Here is a 21149-nt window from a genome sequence, read left to right as displayed (position 1 = left end):
GTGCACATAAGTCTGCACAGGATCAAGCTACACGGCAGCTAACAGAGGACTTGGGTTTTCTGCAAGTGTGTGACAATATATTCAAATGTTAATATTCATAAATGTCTAGAAATTCAATTCCTACTAGTTTTCTATGGCAGGAGAACCTCCAGGATGGCAGCACTGGTGTAGGGATGGGCATATCTATCCATTTGGGTTTCTCATTTTTCCAGTCTTCAATTCAATTCTCCACATTTTCACACCGGTTTACTTAAAAAATAAAAAGCCCTCATGAAAATTCATCAGCAAATCTCTCTTAACCTGTCCAAAATGTTCCTTTGGGTCAATACCATAAACATTTTCTCCTTCAGATTTTTATGTGTTTGTACGGAATTTTGACCAATATACGGTACAGTGGTACCTCTACTTACGAATGTTTCTACTTACGAATGGAGCTCCGTCCGCCATCTTGGATGCAGTTTAGATAGGATTTTTTCTACTTACAAATTTTTAGAAAGGTTTGCTTCTACTTACGATTTTTTTTCTCCCAATACATTCCTATGGGATTCAACTTACACATTTTTTCGACTTACAAATGTGCGTTCGGAACGCATTAAATTCGTAAGTAGAGGTACCACTGTATACAATTTTGCAAAGCTGTATACAATTTTGTGCTGTTTCAACTAATAAATACATTTTTATGCATAGTTTACCATAGTGCATGCATTTTTTTATACATAACTAGGCTGGCAGACTGCATTGAAAACTAATTTCCAAGAATGTTCCAGTTCCTGTATTGATTCAGAAAGTGCAGTTTAGGTTGGTTTGCCCTTAAATACAAACTCAATTGAATTTCTGCTGCATCCATACTCGGATGTTGATGCTTCTTACTGTATTCAGTAAGATCACCTTGAAAAGATCTGAATAATACATCCAAATCCCATCCCAAAACATGGATCATCTCAGATCTGGAGCCAATGGCTTTCCATATTAATCTTATAGCTTGTTCTACATCAGTTCAAGTCTCCTGTTCATTGCACTAGGGATCCACGTACCCTGGGCTTTCTTTGACAATACTACTTCATTTGTAAATTATGTCACTTTGCACTAACACCAGGAACATTAAACCTAATGGGTTGCATATGTTTTGGGGGACCCTCCACGATAGGTGCCTAGATGCAGCATGTTAACTTTATCCATTAGAAGAGGGTCCTGCGCTGATGACATTGTAAAACGAATGGCTCCTTCATAATCAGTATGTTAGGTTTTCTGGTTTGGTTAAAGTGCGGGAGAAGATATTTCTTTCCAACTATTTCATTCATTGTTCAGCTTCAGATGGCAAGTTCAGAATAAACATAAAATTAATAGACTCATTGACTGGGGGGGGGGGAGAGAATGGGAATGTGACAATTTAATAAAATGGACTGGAAGGAAGGAGGTACACTAAGAAAAGCTGCTGCCAGAATGGCTGAAGACAAATGCTTCAGCCAACAAGACAAGCACTCTTGAAGATTTATGGATGAGCATCTCACTTGAGAAACAGGATTAAAAAATCATGTATAACTTTTGATGTGTAACTAAATCTACTAAAGCATTCCTTTCTCCTTCTTCACATGAGAAAGCAGCCATGTGCTACGGGAGAGAGTGGGGTCACCACTCCCTTGGGGATGTGGTATTCTTGCAACGTTTCATGCTGACAAGATGCCTCCACTAGGAACATGTTTGAGTTTGGGTGTGTGCCAGTCATTGTTCTTTTCTGAATAAGCTAAGTGTTGTGGCACTGGGATCATGGTGGATTCTCTTCCCCAAGAACAACAATAGATCAATGTGAGAACGATCCTAGCCTTCTGAAGTTATGATTGAATGCAAATGTATTATGCGTCTAAAAATTAATCAATAAACTATGCAGTAATAAAGAATTCAACAGCTAACAAAAACAACTTCCATGAGAAACAAATACAGTCGAACACCTCGGTTTACGGATTTTCGGTTTACGAACGCCGCGGACCCATCTGGAACGGATTAATTCACTTTCCATTACTTTCAACGGGAAAGTTCGCTTCAGTTTATGAACGCTTCAGTTTATGAACAGACTTCCAGAACCAATTACAGCCATGCTTCAGGTTAAGTACGCTTCAGGTTGAGTACTCCACAGACCCGTCTGGAACAGATTAATCCACTTTCCATTACTTTCAATGGGAAAGTTTGCTTCAGTTTATGAATGCTTCAGTTTATGAACAGGCTTCTGGAACCAATTGTGTTCATAAACCGAGGTACCACTGTAGAAATAAACAGGGGTGTCTCTTACAGGGGAGCTACATCCCGTTTGAGGCAAAATGGGAAATACCACCCTGCCCTGCAGCTGCCACCCGAACCACCCACTTTGCCATCTCCAAAGTTGTGCCAGCATTGGTTCCAATTTCAGGTAAAATCAGTGGAGGCAGTAGGACAGCCAGGGAGCCCTCGGGGATGCCTCCTCAGTTTCTGCTTGCCTAATGGCTGTGCCGCCCCAATCTCTTATTTAGATTTTAATAATAATAATAATAATAATAATAATAATAATAATAATATAATTTATTATTTATACCCCACCCATCTGGCCGGGTTCCCCCAGCCACTCTGGGCGGCTTCCAACAAAACACTAAAATACAGAAATCCATCAAACATTAAAAGCTTCCCTAAACAGGGCTGCCTTAAGATGCCTTCTAAAGGTCTGGTAATTGTTGTTTTCTTTGACCTCTGGTGGGAGGGCATTCCACAGGGTGGGTGCCACTACCGAGAAGGCCCTCTGCCTGGTTCCCTGTAACTTAGCTTCTCGTAGCGAGGAAACCACCAGAAGGCCCTCGGCACTGGACCTCAGTGTCCAGGCAGAACGATGGGGGAGGAGACGCTCCTTCATGTATACTGGACCGAGGCCGCTCCTTCAGGTATACTGGACCGAGCACCTCCTCTTTTCCTTGGGAATCCTTCCTTTCGTTCAAGCATAGGACAAGTAGTTGTTCTGTCTAGTATAATCTATTTTACAAACGCTGGAAATCCTTAACTGGTAGTGTTTGATTAAGGTGTGTATATGTGATACAAATGCATACAGTTTCATGAGATGGTGTAAAATGCCCCCCCCCCAAGAACTGCTGCAATTAAAGCATTATCTATGAAGTAGGGATGTTGGACAAATTATTGAAATTTGCATTTATGCACAAATAGGTGTGCTCTGGCACCTTGAAGTGAAACCCCTTATCTGCTATGCTCCATTATATTTGTGGAGCATTAGCGAATGATTTTTGGCTCTGCAAAAAAGGGGATTAAAAAAAACATTAACATGTCATATGCTGATATTATTGCTTCCAAATGAAATCTCTGACCATTACCTATTATGGCAAGAAATAACCTATATTTGGCCAGCTCTTTAGTTATGCAAAACCCCATTCTCCCAACAAAATGTGCCAGGCTATCTACTCAGCAAAAAGGAACAGGTTAGCTTCTTAACAAAAGGCAATTTATGAAACAAAAGAAACTGGATGTTGAACATGATTCCTTATGCAACCAACAGGTAATGAAGACACATAAATGAAAGTTAATGAACAGCACAATACAATGTCTAATTTTCTGGGAAGGAAGAGAAGGAGAGAAAATCCTAATTTTTCATATGGGATGAGACAAAGCAGGGAGGATTGGATTACATGTGGAACAGAGAAGTAGGAATTCATACACTCCTCACATAGAGTGGCCTTAAGATCCAATTTTCACTTTACTTTTTATACTCAGGTTCATGTTAGCACAGAATAATACTCTGTGGTGTGTGGATGGTGCACAGAAGTGGAATTAGCTAAAAACTCAGAAGCAGCTGCTCAGCCCAGCTCTGCCAAGTTTCTTAAAAAAGTCTAATTTGACACATGGAGGGCCATGTGAATATTTTGCACTATGTAACAAGTATGAAAATTAAAACAAATGGCTTCTGTTTGTGTACAGTCTTTGAGAATTTGCTATTCTGTTAGAACACACCTAGAGTTGTTTTTAGTTCTGGGCACTATCATTCAGGGTGGATATTGACAAACTGGAACATGGGAATGTGGCCAATACGGTGAAAGGTCCGAAGACAGGTTGAAGGTGCTGGGTAAATAACCTAGAGAAGAGATGCTTCAGAAGCTATATGGTAGTCATCTTCAAATATTTGAATGCTGTCACATAGACAACAATGCATGTTAATTTTACAGTGGAAGAAACTGGCAGGAACCTGGTGGACGCTCCTTTCTTACATTTTAAAGCAGAAGCTGGACAGTCACCTATCAGGGATGCATTGTCAGGAAGTTAGACTCAATGACTCTTTATGCCCCTTCCAACTCTGTGATTCCATATATGTTCAGAGTATCATCCTAGAAGGGCTATAGACTTTTGCCTGAAAAACTATTGCCCTCCTTTTCTCTTCATGTGTCCTCTGATGCTTTCCAGATAACTGAGGGAAAAGCCAAATTTCTATTCCCAATGGCGAGGCGAGGCAAACACTTACTTGTGTGTGCACAAGTGAAGCAATGTTACGGTACTTACTCAGTCCTTTAGGAAGTTCAATGCAATTCATAAATAAATAAAACTCACCTTTTTTGTTCTTACTTGCCTATTTAAATCATGTTGGTTTTAAATTATGGGAAAGACAACAGCAATAGGAGATTTGTATAGTTTTCCAAATTACTATTGTTCCCCGTTTAGGTTCTTTTTCATGCAGTTGGGGCTGCTTTACAGTTACTGGGAAACTTCCTTTAGATAGAATTTTCAAATATGAAGCAGGAGCTCCCTCTGTGTACCCTTTACTGTATTACTAGGGTTTTCCCCCTATTTCTTTTATGACAACTCCAGCTGCGAGCTGGTATTCTTTCACCTTAGATTTTGTATACCAAATCATAATGAGGCTAGCATGGCAGACATATTAAGACTTACCTGAGATCAAATCCCATTGCATGATAACTCATCTAGTATCTGCCCAGATCTATTTTTGTTTTCATTTTTACTTGAACCCTGAGATCTGCCAACCAGAGCTCAGCACAGGGTACATACACATGAAATTAAGGAATTATTAGCCTAGGAATTTGTTCTGTGAATACTGAACTGAGCTTGTAGTCCTACGCAGAAACATATTTATTTCTTAATTAAAATATTTATATAGCACAATACCATCAAAAGAAAAATATCAAAGCAGTTTACAGGAATAATACATAAATAAAAACCATATTAGAAAACTAAAAACATAACCATTGGGGAAATATGTAGTCTTAATTGCCTACATAGCCATGGCAGAATAGAAAAGTTTTCAGCAGACATTTAAACGTTGACACAGAAGGTACCTACTGAATCTCTGTTGGAAGAGTATTCCACAGGGCTTGGCTGATGACACTAAAGGCTCAGTTTCTAGCTGTGTCCAATCCAGATACTATTACTACCCTGCTGACTTTATATCAGAAGTATATTTGGGGGTGGAGGTGGTGACTCATTTTGTTGTTACCCCTGTGAGTCAGAAATCCTTACTTCAAATCACCCAGAAGTTTTACCAGGAGATCCCAATATACAATCTCGTCACCCTGGAAGAGATCATAAAACCACTTCCATAGTTTCAAGAAGAATTAAAATTGTATCAGAAGAAGAAGAAGAAGAAGAAGAAGAAGAAGAAGAAGAAGAAGAAGAAGAAGAAGAAGAAGAAGAAGAAGAAGAGTAGTAGTTTGGATTTGATATCCCGCTTTATCACTACCCTAAGTAGTCTCAAAGTGGCCAACATTCTCCTTTCCCTTCCTCCCCCACAACAAACACTCTGTGAGGTGAGTGGGGCTGAGAGACTTCAAAGAAGTGTGACTAGCCCAAGGTCACCCAGCAGCTGTGGGTGGAGGAGCGGAGACGTGAACCCAGTTCACCAGATTACGAGGCCACCAGATTACGTTCTTAACCACTACACCACACTGGCTCTCTGAAGAAGTGTGCATGCACACGAAAGCTCATACCAATGACAAATGTAGTTGGTCTCTAAGGTGCTACTGGAAGGATTTTTTAAATTTTATTTCGACTACGGCAGACCAACATGGCTACCTACCTGTAACTAAGATTGTTCTGTGCAGGCAGCAAATACGGGGGGGGGGGGGGTGAAGGTAACGCATGAACTTGCTGAGACCACCATACAATTGCACTGCATATCCCCTCCTGAGGAGGTTGCATTATTGTTAAAACACAAAATTAAAGAAGTAGACCACATCATAAAAGTGACAAGCTGATTTAATTAGGGTCTTGGAACATGATTTTGTCAGTCCAGACATATGCACTAGTACTTTCACTAAGCAGCAGTGGTGGGTGAAGGTGAGTGGAGCACCGCCTGGTGGTTCTGAGTTCCCTGGGATGGGGACAGGTGGAGCCGGTGTCCATTCAGACACTCCTGCTCTTACCACTGCCTCATCCTGCTCCATGTCTATCCTGGTGAGCCCACTTCTGCCACCATGGGGTAGAAGCTAAGAGGTGCCTTACCCCCATGTACTGCTGACCCAAGGGTGTTTGGTTTATCAATATATATGCCACTTTCCCACAATAAATGACCCTCATAGCAGTCAACTTTAACTTGTCAAAATACGTTTGAAAGTCTATTACAAAAATGAACCAATAAATTAAAACACAGGCAATCCCGTGGTTTGAGCAAGGGTTCTGTGAGTCTCAAAGCGTCACATGTGACGGCGTGTGTTTTTCATCACAGTGTGTGTGGGGGGGGGGGGTATGACTGTTGCCTCTGGCCTCACCCACTAGTGCTGCCATGTGGCCTCCAGAAGGTTGCCTGAATGGAATGTGACCCTCAGTCTTAAAAAGGTTCCCCACCACTGGTATAAACCCTAAAAGGCAGGCAACAAATCCCCTGAAGAATAAGTAATAAAAATAACAATGTTTTGGTTCCAGGGTTTTCTTAATGACTGGTTGGCTCTAGAAAGGAGTCTGTCACACCTGTTTACCGCATTCCAGGCAGCGAGCCTACAGCTGACTGTAGCTCTGTTGCTTCAAACCTGTTATTACTACATCTATACCACAGGCATAAACTGGTTTACCAATCAGCTGATCAATCTCAGTGAACTCTGGGGACTGTAAAATTTCATAACAATTCTCAGCCCTCTTAACAAACCACAGTTCCCAGTATTCTTTTGTGGAAACCATGACACTCAAAGGGTGTAAAACATGTGTGTGTGTGTGTGTGTGTGTGTACAGTGTAGATCAGTGTTATTTTTCTAGAAAAAGAGGTGCTAGAACTCACCACGAAAGTCTCCCTTGTTCTCTTATAATGGCAATGGCATGCACCCGAGAGGTGCCGTAACTGAGTTCTGGTGAGTTCTGGCTGAAAAAAACACACCCTGTGCCACACTAAAAATGGCAGTGCTGAGCACAAATGCATCTTCACAAGCGAGAAAATCTCCAGTTCTGCATCCTGTTCCTGCTTCAAGCTTAGCATAAGTCATAGGAGTAAAACCAGCAGAGATCCAGGGGTGTTACTTGTACCGACTTGGTTGGACAGTGTTCTCGAAGCTACCAACATGAGTTTGACCAAACTACGGGAGGCAGTGCAAGACAGGAGTGCCTGGCGTGCTATGGTCCATGGGGTCACGAAGAGTCGGACACGACTAAACGACTAAACAACAACACTTGTACCGACTATCTCACAGTATGTTCTCAAGCAATGATTCTTCTTTCATAGTATTTACGAACTGATAAACTAAGGAGAAAAGTTGGACATTATAGCAGCACTATGTTTTACTAAGTATGGTCAGTTGTAGCAAACCATGAGCAAAGTTATTGTTTTGTTTTTTAAACTTTTTGTGACTGAGTAACTAATTTATGCATCGGTCCTGTCTGAGTAATTTCTTTGATACACTATATAATGTAGGAATTATATAGAGTACATCAAAGCCTGCCTTGTGGTCTCTTAATAAAATGAGCAGAGGCGGGTGGGGGAATCTTCCCATGCACATCTCTACCAGGAAATTTTCCGCCAACAGAGTTGTTTGCTAAATTAAAGAATTCCTGACAACGCAGCAGTAAATGTCGTTACCCAGTTTCTCTCATCCAATAAATGTCACTATATATTATACCATTTATTGCTTCAATGGACCACTAGACTTGTAATGACTGATTAAGGCTTCTTCACAGCGAGGTTTTCTTTTTTTGCTTAATTACCCATTTAAATATTTTATTTGATATCACACCAAGTAATGCAAATATTTTACGGGGGGGGGGGGGAGATTTTGAAGGAAATACAATAAAGCAAAGATGGCATGTTTCAAATGGTGCTGCAGCTGTTGTGGAGAAGCTCATTTATATCTGTAGAAATGCATACATTTGTCCAGTCACCATACAAAAAACAGTGGCAAGAATTACAATTATCAAAAATTGCTAAGCTGAATCTACTTTTCAGTTTAACCTTCTGTAGTATATTAAAAATATCAATTAACAAGCCTTGTGTTCTATTATGGGCAGACAAGTAATAGGCTATAAAATTTGCTAAATTCAAATGAACCTTTTGACTCTTTCATAAATGCCTAACTATAGAAATCCTGATCACATGGCATAACATGCGCTGTAGGGTGTATGCCTGATCCCTGCAATCTCTTCAGCCATAAAACTTGAGGTTTCTTCAAATGATTTTGGAAATGTATAGATTTTGGAAAACTCTTGCGGTATATTCATCCAGTCATTTGCTATGAAATCCCAAATGCTCCTGTTAGCATATTAGTGGTTTTTGTTTTACATTTTCTTAATCAAGTGGTAGTTGAAACCAGGGCTTTCTTTCAGCCGGAACTCGCTGGAACTCAGTTCTGGCACCTCTCAGGTGGGTGCCATTGCCGTTCTAAAAGAACAAGGGAGGCATTCATGGTGAGTTCCGACACCTCTTTTTCTAGAAAAATAGCACTGGATGAAACTGATTTGAAAGTCACAGCCGTGATTAAGGGGCACTTGCCCACTATCAGAAGAAAACTTTCTCTTCTTTATGTGATATGGAATGATGATAGCTTCACAGGATATTGAATATAGTTATAAACATTGCACATGAAGGACATGCTTCACAAAATAAACCTCCTTCGAAATGAGCTATGCTTGAAATGTTCAGAAATAATTACAAACGCCCTGAGTATATCAGAACCTATGCTGTTTTCTCTCTGATTTGATAGCACTGATTTCTTTCTTTAAAGTATCATTAATAACTACCGTATATATAGTGTTTTACATATGAACATGTGTGAATATTTAATTTCTTGCATTCCTGCCACCACCACCCCCCCCCCCCGCCCTCTGCATTGTGTCAACCATAGTTCAGCTCAAAGGTTACATTCTGTGAATGGAAGCAGTTGCCACTCGAGAAAGGAAGACGCTTTCCGCTCACAGAATTCTGCTTGCATTTGATTGGAGAACCTGTGGCATTCCAAATGTTGTTGGACTCCAACTTCCATCAGCCCCAGTTAGTACAGCCAATATGCTGATGGGAACTGTAGTCCAGAAACATCTGGTGAGCCGCTGGTAGGCCATGCCTGACCTAAGAAGGTGTGATAAGGTCCTGTCCCCCTTTCAAGAATATTCTGTATTCCGCATGTCCAGACTTCAGTAATACTTAATGTGTTGGTGGTAGCTATTGATTATTGAAGGAGGGAACATCTCTCAGCCTGTTCTACCTTGCAAGAAAGGCAGATAACAGCAGTTATAAATGACTTTATAAAGTTGTCTTTTAAAAAACCTAGTTTACAAATATGTACAACTTCAGAGCTGAACATATCTGGCACACCAGATCATCCCTATTGGTCCACTATTGGTGGATGTTGCAGATTTTCTCCCTTACGGGAGTTAGCACCAGCAGCACTGCCCCCCCCCAATCGGAACTTCATGGAACACAGTTCCAGCTCCTTTCAGATGGCACCATTGCCATTATCAGAGAACGTGGTGAGTTCCGGCACTTCTTTTTCTAGAAAAATAGCACTGACCAGCAATGATATAACAGCAAAGGAAAAGTTCAAAACAGCTTACTCAGTCTGAAAACTTTTAGTTTTGGAATCCTGCCTTGGACCGAGGCATTATTACAGTGACAGAACGATCTCCGTTGGGCCACTGAAGGCGGACATAAAGAACAGGACAAGTATTTAACTACAGGTTGTAAAGGTTCTTTTCATTAGGTCCTAAGTAATAATGAACACTTATAAAAGGAAAATAGCACAGATAAAGTATTTCCACTGAAGGAATTTCATGCGCAAGTTCCCTCGTTACTAGTGTTTAAATATGGGCCAGGCAGTATCAATTCAAATGTGCATCCATAATTCCCTGCATAAAAACATAATTGTACCCAATCTCTCTCAATCTCTCCTTGCCGCATTTTGCTTGAGTTCCAATATCATTTACAATGTTAGTGCCATTTCCCCTTTAAAACGGTCTCTGCTCGCCGCGTCTCAAACGGAATCCTCATTTGTAAACAAAATGGTGATTCATTATTGAAGCTGAAGGGTATCGTTTTTACCTGGATGTAAATTTATCATTTTTTAATGCCTCCCAGCTTGGTGCCTGAAATCTCATCAAGCCCTCCGAAAGCTTCTTTGACACAGATTGATGACCCAAACAATTAACTTAATAAAGGAATCAGCAAGCGTAGGTTGGCGCTGAGCACCAAAAGCATGGGCCAAAGCGATGCCTCATGCAAGCCCAATGAACTTTGAAGAGTTCCTTGTGGGATTTGTCTATTTACTTGCATTTGTAAAGGTGGTTCAATTAAAGGCTTTTCTTGCTCTTATGTCATGATCTTCTCGCAGGGTACGGTTGACCACAATGAGCAATATTTGCAGCAAAGAGCTAAATGGGATGGATATGCAAGTTGCATTTCAGTACAATTGCAAACTACATTTGGCTAGCCCTCACTGTTTAAGGGAAGGGCTGGCATAAGTGGTACGTTTAACCTAGCCCTGCACAATGAAACCTTGAAGGCCTTGAGGCCTTATACAGAGTCGTTAATATTTTAAGCTCTTTAATATAACTAAATCCATATGACTTAACAAAAATTTGTAAGTTACCAAATCACATTTCTTATTTCCTTAAATTGGTAGTTCTAAGCTGGGAGAGTGTCGGTACATTTCGGTACAAGGTGCATTAAAACATATCGTGAAACTTATTGAACACCAAATAGTTAAGAAGTGCAGGAATCTGAGGTGCCATTTGAGCATAAAGCCCTCAGCCCTAATGGCTCGTTCGGGTCCCAGTCTGACAGGGCCTGATCATGTTATTAGAACGCCTTTTCCATTATAGATTGATAGATTACATACTTATGAATATAGATAAATGGTACTTAAGAGTGTGCTATCATAATACAAGCAGGCAGTTACACTTTTTGGAAAATGAGAATCAAAGTGAAGCAGTGTAATACACTGTATACTTTCAAAGACCTATCAGGAAAGAAAACACCGTTAGAGCAATAAAGCTTGCCATCTTGCTGATGACACTCAGGAGAAATTCAACAGATGTTTCTCTGAGCAAATATATACTTTGCTTCGTCTGATTACACTGATCTTGAGAATTCTAGATTTGATTTGACACTTAACAATTCTTCAACAGTCTCATTTTTTAAAAAAACCCTCCTGGAAAATATGAGCTTTGAATTTTCCCTCACAAACAGTTGAGGTGAGCCCGTACTCCCTTACGATGAAGCAGTATCCTTATGTTCACACAACTGAACTATAATTAAATATGATGCCAGCGTCTCTGTAACTGCCTGCTGAATGCAAGCCACATTTTTGGGTCATTGTGAAAACCACTTTTCGCTGAAGTGACTGGTGACCGCAATAAATCATTTCTCACATTCTCACTTGCTATGCTGTATGATAAATAGCTTTTGCACATCTTACCTGAAAAGAGGTTCGCAAACCATTCATTACTGTGTCTGAATACTTAAAAACGAGTTATTTTTTTCTTACCAGATGGGTATCTCTGTAGCAATGTAACAGTGCTTATGGACATTATCCAGAACAGGGTGTCCTCAATATATGCTGGCGTCCCAAACCCCTGGCCTACCTTGCAGCAAAGTTCAAAGTCTGAGGGTCAGTCCACACAAGCAAAGTTCAGAGTCCAAAATCCCAAGTCTGAAGGTCAGGAAAAGAGGTTCAGGGTCAATCTAAGTAGCCAAGTCTGAAGTCCAGCATTCGGGACACTGAGTCAAACCCGTAGCAGAGTCTGGGGAGGTCCAAGTCAAGGTCCAGCAACATGGGCATTTGAGCAGACACAGCACCTCAGCTCTTCTGCATGCTGATTGCAGCACCTGGGCCTGATGAGGCAGGTGACCCTCACCTGTTCTGAGCCTCCTCCAGCTGAGGAGTCACACGCCTCCTCCCAAAGCTAACGAGTCTCACCTGGCCAGCTAATGAACTGGGCTGTGGTCCCTTGCCTGCCTCAGCCTCCTAGAGTGCCCCTCATGCTTCTCCCTATGCCTCAGAGCTCTGGGTCCTGCTGCTCTGGTTCCTGTGCACTGACCTCCATCTCCTTGTCATCCTCCGTCACCCCACGAGTACTCCCTACACCAGCCGCTCCTTCCCTATCCCCAGCTTGCTCTGGTGTGTCCCAGTCCCTGCTATACCCCCTTGCCAGGATCCTCTTCCTCCTCCCTGTTGTCCTGCCAGTTCATGACAGCTGGGAAGGAACTGGGATCTGGAGGATCCTAGAGCCACCCAAGTCCCAACACCAGCAGAAAATTCAGACATGCTTTTGAGCATGTCTGAACCTCTCTCACCCTTGTTTCCAGTGAGAGGGGAGATTTTCAGACTGTGAGGGTTAGGCCAGAAATGAGCAGAGCAGCCCATTTTCCAGAGCGGAGCTACATATCTATTCTGCCCCATAGCGTACTGGGTGATGAGATTAAATTGCCTTCATAATTACCTCCCCTCCCATCCCCTAGTTTCATCGGAGAAATGTTGGAGGGTACACTATTGGCTGGGTAGGAGAGTCCTGGGGGGGAGTCATTTTGACTGATCTGATTATTAGGAAGCAAACCATGAATATTATTAAGTAACTGAAGCAATAGGAACTTAGGGCTTCAGTTAGATGGGCAGCATATAAATAATAACAACAACAATTATTATTATTTACCTTTTCTAGACTTCAACAAGTTTAGCTAAAGAAGTATTGCCAGAACACTGTATTACAGGAGAATGAGATGTTACACTGATTGAAGTGTACTGACAATCCTGTCACATTCCGTATGGCCACATATAAATAGCATGCATTTAAAGCACCACTACTTTAGTCATGGCTTCTCTCAAATAATTTCCGGGAGCTGTGGTTTCTTAAGTGTGTTGAGAGTTATTTGGAGACCCCCTATTTCCCTCCCAGAGCTGCTGTCCTCAGAACGGTTTAACAACCAGTCCCCAGGGAAATCTGGAAAGTGTAGCTCTGTGGGGGGAATAGCAGAGGGGTTTCCCGACAATGCTCAGCACCCTTAGCAAACTTCAGCTCCCAGCAACCTCTGGGGGAAGCCATAACTATTCAAAGTGGCAGGGTGTAAATGTGGCCACAGTTTATGACATGTGCCTGCTGAATGCAAGCCACATTGCAAGTTTATGACATGTGCATGGCATCCAATTTTTTATGTTTATTTTTAAAGAGGCCCAAGCAAATCACTGCAGCATCTTGGGAAATATTACAATGATGGGAAGCACCTGGGCAAAAAACCAACAACCCTTAATGCATGGGCTTCTCCCTCTGGCCTGAAACCTACGCATTATAAAGATTGCTTTGCCTCCACTGTTCCTATAAATCACTAGATGCCACCTTGTCTTCATGCGCCTCACCTGCTCAAATTGCTGGCATCATTAATGCACTTTATATTATGCCATTCTTCTTGCTGCCCAGCCTGTCACCTCTATTCCTTTTTCTAGCCTCCTCCTTGACAGATGCACTCTTAAAGAAACCTCGGCTGCATTCCCTCCCCCCCTCCCTGTTTTCCCCCTCCCTTTGCTCATGCTATAATGCCAACCTCCTCCCGAGGGCGCTGCTGCATCGTCTTGAGCTTCTGCTCATAACCAAAGCCACAGTAGGCATCAGGGCCCAGCATAAAAACGGCTTGCTGTGTACACACACACACACACGAATGTTAGCTCACTCTGGAGGATGTGGATTTTGTACTTTTATTCACAGAGACCATTTGTTACTCTGAGCAAAAATATAGACACTGCGCATTAAAACTGCAATATACCAGAGAGCTCTGTGTGTAAGGTGATACATTTTTCTCCCCCTGCAGAGAACGTACTTCTTCCTGTTCTTTTCGGTATTAAGAAGCCCCTCACATCAGTCAGTGTGTACATGATGAGAGTCACATCTTCCATATATTCATGAGCAGGAAGCAGTCAGGAAGCTTTGCATCCTATCTTGAAGACTGCATGGGTCTGCATTTCAGAGCTGCCAAATACGTCAAGACGAATGAGAATGGTGGGAGTGAAGGAAATAAAAACCCAAACACACTTCAGGGGGCAGGCTGGACTTATTCCTAATGCAAAAATCACAACGCAGTTTATACTTAATAAACAAACAAAAACCCAGCTTTTAAAAAACAAAACAACCACCCTGCTTTTGTGAAAATATACTAAGAAGCTTGTAACTCTATGCACACTTAGCAGGGAGTAAGTCTGAGCTTGTTTGAACTTGTTTCCAAGTAAACACACAAAGGATGGGGCTGTAGGGATTAAAAAGGAGCAAGCTCTTCTGATCTCGTTTGATGTTTTCTCTCTTAAAAGATTTGCAAGGAACAAGACAATTCAAACCAGAGAAAGAGAAAGAGAATGATATTGATATAATACAACTGTTGCAATACATGCATAATTTTGGGGTGGGTGGGGGGTGGGGGAGAGTCGCAGAAATTTATATAGTCTCATGTACTGCAATACTCACTTGCTTCTCTGCATGCCTAGATAGATCTTCCCTGTCTTGAGAGTTTCTCCCCTTCAGATCAACCATAGAAGCAGTTCTCGGAGCACATATGAAGCCATTCCTTCTAGAAGGAATGGGGAAACCCAAACACCCACGGCTCCATTTGCTAATTATTATTATTATTTATTTATTTATACCCCGCCCATTTGGCTGGGTTTCCCCAGCCACTCTGGGCGGCTTCCAACAGAAAAGTAAAATACAACAATCTATCAAACATTAAAAACCTCCCTAAACAGGGCTGCCTTCAGATATCTTCTAAAAGTCTGGTAGTTGTTATTCTCTTTGACATCTGATGGGAGGGCGTTCCACAGGGAGGGCGTCACTACTGAGAAGGCTCTCTGCCTGGTTCCCTGCAACTTGGCTTCTCACAACGAGGGAACTGCCAGAAGGCCCTCGGCACTGGACCTCAGTGTCCGGGCAGAACGATGGGGGAGGAGACGCTCCTTCAGATATACTGGACCGAGGCCATTTAGGGATTCAAAGGTCAGCACCAACACTTTGAATTGTGCTCAGAAACGTACTGGGAGCCAATATAGGTCTTTCAAGAGCAGTGCATACAGAAGTGCATATGCATCTCATAGTATAGACATCCATACGCAACACTGGGTTGGGATACATGGGTGGTGCCCCCCCCCCGATAACAAACATACATATTTCCTACTTTTAAATGGGAAGGCACTGGAAATATTTAATGATAATATTTGATGATAATTAAATATTTAATTACATAATATTTAATGATAATAGCTAAAACGGGCTTGATATATACACAAAATGAATTTGCTAGCTTACTTTTACTGTATATGCTCATGCTTTGAAATTTGTCTGGGAACTTTTACCTGGCTATTACTTCTCTGAAGCATATGCCAATTTAATGAATGAGCTGCCTAATCCGTCTTCTAGATCATTAATGAAGGTGTTAAATAAGACCATCACTAACACTGCTCCCCCTGGAACTTCACTAGACATCTCTTTGCAGCTCAATTTATCACCACTCTTTGCTTGGAAATTACTTGGAAGATACAGCTGATACACAACAAGCCAACCCACCTGCTTAGTTGTATTAACTACAGGAAGCATATTACACCAATTATTTTAAAACTTCACCAAGTTCTTATTTGTCTCTGGCTGCAATTCAGGATACTCAGATTGTTGACAATGAGCGATGGGTCACCTCAAAGTTTTGCATCTTATTCACTTGAAAGGCTAAGCCCAGATTTTTAGGCAAAGTGCCAAGCATACAAAGCAATCTGTTGAGTGGACACGTGCTCTATGTAACACAAAATTTAAGTGTCTTCCGAAATGACATTTTCATGTAATTTTTTCCCAAAGAAATAATGTAAGTAAATGAAATGAAAGCATAAATCCAAAGACCATACAGGCTCGAAGATATAAGAAAACAAACACATAAACCAACCATCAATATGAGTCTGACTGTGTTAGTCCATCTGATGTATCCATTTGTTCAGTTTCAGCTTGATTAGATGCAGCTCAAAACCAATACAGTAGTTCCCCTTTCAAAAAAGGGGCTGTGAAGGGATGAATGTGACACTCTCCATTCATTGTTAAGTTATTGCTTTTTATATAATGGGCATGGAATTTGAATGACAACTATCAGACTGACCACAACACAAAAGAAACAACTTGCATACAAATTGGGGTGGGTACCATCTTCATTGTTGGATGAATGCATCCATCAGGTGACCTCAATAAACTGAATATGATGGAGAAGCACAAGTGCTAGGGCAGGCATCCCCAAACTTCGGCCCTCCAGATGTTTTGGACTACAATTCCCATCTTCCCTGACCACTGGTCCTGTTAGCTAGGGATCATGGGAGTTGTAGGCCAAAACATCTGGAGGGCCGCAGTTTGGGGATGCCTGTGCTAGGGCTTCCTGAAATTGTACCCCTCTTTACTATTATTTATTATGTTTTTATATGTGTTGGAAACTGCCCAGAGTGACTGGGGCAACTCAGCCAGATAGGCGAGATAATAATAATAATAATAATAATAATAATAATAATAATAATAATAAAGAGCTTATACATGTGCATACATTTACCGGTAATGGAAAATCTTTTAACAGGGATACCCAAATATTAACCAAGTCTTTGGCAGTCAGTCTGATGTATGCTGATCTGTCACAGAAGGTCTGGGACTCAACATCTCTTCCTTGGGCTGCTCAGATATCACAGGAGCATACCTGCCAAGTCTCCCGTTTTTCGCTAGAAACCCCCGTATTTTAAACCGTTTCCCGCTGGCAACCCGGATTGGAAAAAATCCTGTAAATCCCCCGGATTTCCTACCTGCAATTTTGGGTCCTGGCGCTGCCTGATTTCTGGTGCCCATACATGGGTAGCGCGGCCACTCCGCCCATGCCTGGGCACCGAAAATCGGGCAGAGCAGCACCTACGCTTCTACGCTTCTTCTTCTGTCCGGACATGCGTAGAAGCAAATTCCGGTGCCGCGCTACCCATGTATGGGCACCAGAAATCGGGCAGCGCTGGCGCCGGAAGTTGCTTCTACACATGTCCAGACATGAGTAGAAGCGACTTCCGGTGCCGCGCCGCTGCTGATCCCGCATTTTTCAGCGGGAGACTTGGCAGCTATGCACAGGAGGGCAGATAAAGATGCCCCAGGAAAGGACATGAGGAAGTAGACAGGGAGGGATCAAAGGAAGGGGACAAAAGAGGCAGTAGGCTGAGGTTGGAAAGAAAGAGTAGATGAAACAAGGGCTAAGGGCAGCAAAGCTAGGTAGCAAGAAATACGGAATGGGAGAGGAGATAGCAGAGGCCTAAAGAGGGCTAAATAGGCAAGGCGGGAGTACAGATAGAAGAAGCCAATTCCAGGAAAAGCCAGGCCATAATGGCAGCCTTCTGCACATCAGATTACAAAGGAAATCTCTGCTCCATCCATTAATCTGAAGATTGCACCAAAACAGCTTGGTGGAAGGGTGAGACAAGTTGCTCCCTTTCACCACAATGCTGTGAACTGGGCTGTGTGAAGGCCTGATTGTGCAAGGCATCACGACTATGATCCAGGGGCCATGCACCATGGGATGGAGTTCTGCAGCTTAGGGGCCACCGCAGAGAATGTTGTCTCCCAGGCTGCCACTTCCCTGAACCTCTGAGGACAGAAGAATGACCAGGAGGGCCCCCTCTGCTGATCTCAGCATTTGAGAAGCTCTGTAGGGAAGGGGCAGACTTTCAGATATTTGGAAGCCGAGTCGTTTAGGACTTTAAATTCTAATGTGAACGCTTTGAATTGGGCCCAGAAAAGGTGGCAGCCAGTGTGGCTGTTTTAAAACAGCTTATATGAGATCTAAATGGAATCTCGGCCAGTAATCAGGCTGCTGCATTTGGGGCTAATTGAAGTTTCTAAGTTATCTTCAAGGACATCCCCACATATAGCACACTGCCGTAATCCAATCTGGCCCAATAAACAGCATCAGCTGTTTTGTACCTGCTGAAGAAATGGCAACTGAACAGCACTGAGGAAGTGTATGTAGTTAACTTTTACAGTGTATCATCATTGGTCTGCTGATAAAAATGAAGGTAATTGAAAATTACCTATGGAAATTATCTACCTCCCCAGCTTCTCTTCCATTGGCATGTCAGACATTTTAAAGGGATTACTGATAGAGTTTACACTGGTCCCCCCCCCCCAAAAAAAAAAACTTACACAACCTCTATGCTGTGATATGTCCGTAACAGTTACTTTTGATTACATAAAGAATGGCTAAGCCTTTTAAGCTTTATTATCGATAAAGTGGCTTTGGTTCTTAGTTGCTTCTGAGATCATTCAGGCCCTTTGTTAAGTCCAGCCTGTGAATACCAATAATTAAAACTCCAGAGTCTTCATTCACTTAAAATGAATTCTATTTACAATGATCAGCCATCACATGGGGAGATGCTTTAAAAAACAAACCCTGCTCAGATTCCCAAAGCCTTTTAAAATGATTAATACCGTAGCTGCTTAATTTAGCCAGATTTCTCTCACTATGGCACACACCTATTAGAGGGATGGGCGAGTTCATTGCTCCCACCACCAGTACTGCAGAGGGTAGGGCTTTGGAACAGAGGTCCAGAGACCCATTTAAGCAGGATGGGCAGGAGGATGGGCACCCAATTTCAGGAGGGCTGCATTACCTTTTGAAGGGATGTAAGGTAAAGGTTAAGGGACCCCTGACCATTAGGTCCAGTCGTGACCGACTCTGGGGTTGTGGCGCTCATCTCGCGTTATTGGCCGAGGGAGCCGGCGTACAGCTTCCAGGTAATGTGGCCAGCATGACAAAGCCACTTCTGGCGAACCAGAGCAGCGCACAGAAACGCCGTTTACCTTCCCGCTGTAGCGGTACCGGTATCTACTTGCACTTTGATGTGCTTTCAAACTGCTAGGTTGGCAGGAGCTGGGATCGAACAACGGGAGCTCACCCCGTTGCGGGGATTCAAACCGCTGACCTTCTGATCGGCAAGCCCTAGGCTCTGTGGTTTAACCCACAGCGCCACATGCGTCCCGATGTAGTATGCACATTATCATCTGAAGGGTGGGTTGGAGGCAGAATAGAATAGAATACTTTATTGTCATTGTACATAGTACAACAAAATTGAATGCCATCCCATAAAAAAACAAAATAAAAACACAATTACAGCCACATACACACCCATCACAACTCCCTGGGATCATATTATTTAGTTACAGCATTTAAGATGGTTATAGCTCTTGGATAGAAACTGTTTTTTAATCTATTTGTTCTTGATTTAATTGTTCTGTATCTCTTGCCCAAAGGCAATGGTGCAAAAAGACTATATCCAGGATAAGATCAATCCTGTAAAATATTATTTGCTTTTTAAGGCAACGGGAGTTGTATAGTTCTTCCAGAGATGGGAGAGGATGGCCGATAATCTTTTGGGCTGTGGTTATGACCTTCTGGAGCACTTTCCTATCCATGACTGTGCAGCTGGAAAACCAAGCACAGATACTGTATGTAAGAATGCTCTCTATGGAGCCTTGGTAGACCATTATGATCAGAGTCTAAAGTGAGTGAAGTATTATACACTGCCGCCCAAAGAGCCCTTTATATGCCTGGATCATTAGATGATTAAGTTCAGAATCTAAAATTGCATTACAACACCAATGGGTGGCTATTTTACTTGTGCCGTTTTAGCTACCCCTTAATGTCTGCACACTGCAAAATAGGCCATCTCACAATCTGTAAATATAAGCCTGCAAGTAGTTGTCCCATATCTATCTATCTATCTATCTATCTATCTATCTATCTATCTATCTATCTATCTAATCTCCTTCCCTCCCTCCCTACAATCTAGTAGAAACGTCAGGCACACCTATGTGGTGTAGGCCCAATTGATTATGATTATATGTCTTTTGAAGTAAATATGCATAGGCTTAGACTATTGTGTCCAAAAAAATAAATAAATAAAAATACAGTTAGCCAATAATCTTACTGTTTACTACCTGATGTTCCCATGGTAATCAAGAATAAAGTAGCAAAGGCCCACATGGATCTAACAGTGGAAAAAGAAATCAGTTTGAAAAAGACAAAAACAACAGATTACTTTCAAAGGGTAGCAGATGTATTATTGGAAAGAGCTGGCTGCATAATTTTACAGGAGGAAATATTAATGGTTTCTGACAACAACGGACACCAGACCTCTTGAGTAGCGCTTATTGAACATCTGACTTACAGATCTCTCAATATCAACAGAACAGGTTGCATCTTAACGCCTGCTAGACTTAAATGGGTAAAACCAGTCTAACTTAGCAAAATTATCCAAACTGATTGCTGTGTCTAAGAGATACATCAGATTCTGTCAGATGACAATGCGGTTATCACTTTAAATAAAAATATTTTAGGATTATTCCACCAAAACAGCTAATTTTTCCAGTATTATATCTGCATTCTCTGCCTATGGCTACTAGGCAAGTTGTTAAAAACAAGGGTAATATAGTTATATCTTTGAGGAAATATGAATTGCTAAATGAATATAGTTATTAAAATACTTATATCATAGATATTGATGTTACCTGCATGTGCGTTATGCGTGTCAACAGATAAATATGTTTAGAAGACAGACATACAATGTTTAAAATCAGCCAATTTTTTAATAAATACAAAGATGGTTAAAACTAATTTGATATCTGACAAGTCACTGAAAAACTGATTTCCTTATCCTCCACTTTTTTCTGCTTTTCTCCTT

General features: G+C 41.8%; 1 long non-coding RNA gene across 1 annotated transcript in view; it reads right to left on the bottom strand.

Moving 5' to 3' along the window:
* The window catches only part of LOC148687312 (uncharacterized), a 49130-nt gene extending 34096 nt beyond the window's left edge, over positions 1–15034 (bottom strand). The window contains exon 1 of the long non-coding RNA XR_015947901.1: positions 14893–15034. This is a non-coding gene — a long non-coding RNA (uncharacterized LOC148687312). The remainder of the gene's footprint in view (positions 1–14892) is intronic.
* Between the last annotated feature and the right edge of the window lie 6115 nt (positions 15035–21149).

The sequence above is a fragment of the Zootoca vivipara genome, chromosome Z1 (genome assembly GCF_965207765.1).
Source record: "Zootoca vivipara chromosome Z1, rZooViv2.hap1.1, whole genome shotgun sequence".
NCBI classification, from domain to species: Eukaryota; Metazoa; Chordata; class Lepidosauria; order Squamata; family Lacertidae; genus Zootoca; species Zootoca vivipara.
This window is presented reverse-complemented; position numbering and strand designations above follow the sequence as displayed.